This window comes from Artibeus jamaicensis, unplaced genomic scaffold, assembly GCF_021234435.1.
Source record: "Artibeus jamaicensis isolate MK-2021 breed Jamaican fruit bat unplaced genomic scaffold, CSHL_Jam_final contig_1015, whole genome shotgun sequence".
Lineage (NCBI taxonomy): Eukaryota > Metazoa > Chordata > Mammalia > Chiroptera > Phyllostomidae > Artibeus > Artibeus jamaicensis.
Window position 1 is genome coordinate 4,794,526 of NW_026521194.1, and position 3,105 is coordinate 4,797,630.

General features: G+C 40.6%; 1 pseudogene; it reads right to left on the reverse strand.

Moving 5' to 3' along the window:
• Positions 1-828: 828 nt before the first annotated feature.
• On the reverse strand, positions 829-967 carry LOC119044755 (uncharacterized; annotated as a pseudogene).
• Positions 968-3,105: the final 2,138 nt, after the last annotated feature.

Genomic DNA, 3,105 nt, shown 5'->3' on the forward strand with positions numbered 1-3,105 from the left:
CGGGGTGGGTCTGAGGGGAAGTGACATCTTTCCCGCAACTGTCTCAGAGGACACCCTTGCTGTTCCCCAGGCAATGCAGGGTTAATCCCCCCAGGGGGCAGTGGAGAGGCCACTTCCACTGGGCGTGGAGGTACTGCCAAGGACAGAGAGCTCTTGCTGGTGAAAAATTTAGGAGAAAACTTCTCCCAACTCTAAGGTTATATAAAATTTTCCCTAAGTATTCTTCCAGTAATTTTTGGTTGCATTTTTGACATTAACATTTTTAATCCCTTTGGGATTTATTTCACTATGAGAACCAAGGCAGGAAACGCTTTACTTATTTTATAATTGTTAGACTTCACATGCATGAAGTCATTTTATACTTGTGAAGTGGATGAGTGATAGACCATTTGTATTTTACACGTATGAACACAGTAACTTGGAGATCACAAGTGATTTGCCTGGGGTCACACCTTTACTAATAACGGAATTGGTCCCGGAATCTAGATCATGGCCATTTGCTTGGAATTCTTTACACCCCAGCATCTTGTTTCCCCACTGGTATTAGTTAAAGACAGTTCGCTTTTCTGTGATGCTCTTATTAGTCTCTGGAAGTGAACTTGGCCATAAAGTTTATTAAAACATTCCTGAAGGCAGCTTGTTATGTTACTATTGAGGATTGTGGCTTTTTGAGGCCCCTCATCTGTCATTAACAGTGTGACCTCAGGCAAATTTTTACATGTCTAGAAATAATGACAATAATTGTTGACATATATTGACACTTTCCATGTGCCAGGTTCCATGTTAAGCTCTTCACTTGGGGCAACTCATTTAATCCTCACAAAAAACACCTATGACTAGATACTGTTGTTGAAATATGGTGTGGCATAGTCGTCATTGTCTGTCTTTTGGGTTTCCGGTGCTCTCCACGTTCAGAGAAACTTCTCTAGTAACAGACTATAGAAGTGATCCCTGAAAGTATAGTCTTGACTTTTGGGTTTCTGATGCTTCCCTTTACATTCCAATGCTTACTGAGGACCCTAAAGAGCTTTTGTTTATGATTCATATCTATTGGCATTTACCACATTAAACACTGAAACCGAAAAAAATGCCAGTTATTTCCTATTAGCTTTAAAGAAGGAAGAACAGCCCATTACTTGTCAACCTAAATATCATTTTTCTAGTAAATAATGGCTGTGTTTTTCCAAAAGTGGCCCCTTTTCCTTTGGTAGCGTCTCTCTGATGACTGCCTGAGTAGGTGACTGCAGGCGTCCCTTTGTCTCCTACATTGATCTGTGACAGTGTCACACATCAGGTCCCCTCTGGGAAACTGCCAGCGTGACACCCGGGAGAGAATGAGACTAAGAAGAACAAGTTATACCTATGATTGCTCTGAAGGTCATCTGATCTCTCGGAAACTCCGCAAGGTCTTCTTTCTGTTTCCCTGCAAAGGCTCGTGGTGGCATAACACTGGCTTGGAGGAATGAAGACCTGACCCTGAGCCAGGGTCACTGAGCCGGATACCTGGTTCGAGTCCCCACTTGCTGTGTGATCTTGGGCAAGTTATTCCACACTTTTTTACTATAGTTCTGCATCTGTAAAAATGGGGGTTATAGTAGTGAGGGTTAAATCAACTAAAATATCCCAAACACATACAACAATGCCTGAAAAACCTAAGCAATTTATACACAATAGTTGATATAATAATTATTATTATTTAAATAATTTATTTAAATATAATTATTTAAATAATAATAGTTATTAGTATTTATATATTCCTTTTCTACATTGAGGAATCGGAGGCTTACTGATTGGTCCCTGGACCAACATTTGGACTACATTTCTGTCAGTTTTTAGCTATGACATTTTTTAACCTTTGGGAGCCTTAGATTTCTCATCTGGAAGATGAGACAGACAAAGTAGACACCCATAGTGATGTGCTTAGTGGTCAGTTTGAAATGAGACAGCGCACGGAAAATGCAAAGCAGAGTGACTGCCGTGTAGGGAACACTATGGGTGGTTACTGCTGATTAATTATTACTATTAAATAGGACATTTTATGTATGTATAAGTATGTACATGCCCACACATACTCGGACTATCTCATGGCCCATGGGGACAAGCAAATAAACCATAGTATGGTCAAACGAATCCGCTAAGTCAACTTAATTACATGTCTGGTCTGCCAGCTTGTTGGTGTAGCTGGGATGCTTTGAAGTGAACGGCAAACCTTGCCTTTTATTAACATTCGGAGGCAGGACCTTATAGATGCTTATCAAGTATCAGTCTCCTAACTACGAGAACTATTTAAGTATTAGTAGGTCTCCATAAAACACCTCTTTTTATTTTGTTTTCCTTAGGAAGCTCTGAACTTAGGAAGCTACTGATAATCAAATCTGAAACCTGCACTCCGACATGGCTGAATGGCTGACTGGTTTTTTTAAACGGTGGATTTTGGATTAATTAGAAATTAAAGCAGTGCATTATCATGTCACATGAGAAGCTGGATGCGCGTCACCTGAACCCCCTCATCTGGTAACTAAGATCTGACGTGCAATCCCAGCGTACTGAGTTTGGTTTGTTTGTTTTTGTCATAGATGTTACCTTGGGAAGTTTTTCTTCAGTGAAAACTATTACTTACACATTTAACTGTCATGTTACAGTCTTTTAAAAAGTTAAGGGAAATAAGCTGTGCTTTCTTGTTTTGTGTATAAAATAAAGTCTTTTTAAACATATTAAGAATATTTTGGGTGACTCTTTAAGAAAACCACTCAGATAATACACACACTTCTCTAAGCATCTAGGGCTTTTAGATAAAACAAAAATAAGAAACTTTAAAAAAACATGGCTGTATTAGTTAGGGTTCCCTAGACAAACAACCAGAAGGGCGTTGATGTGTGTGTAAGAAATTGGTTCGGGCAACGCGGGGCTGGTGAGGACAAAACCCACGAGGCGGACGGGCAGCCTGAGGACCCAGGGGAGAGCTGGTGTTGCAGCTCGACTCTTACGCAGTCTGCGGGCAGAGTTCCTCCTTCTCCGGAAGAAGGTCTTTTTCTTAAGGCCTTCGACTGGTTGGGTGAGGCTCAACCACGTTGTGGAGGGTAATCTGCTTTACTAAAAGTCCAC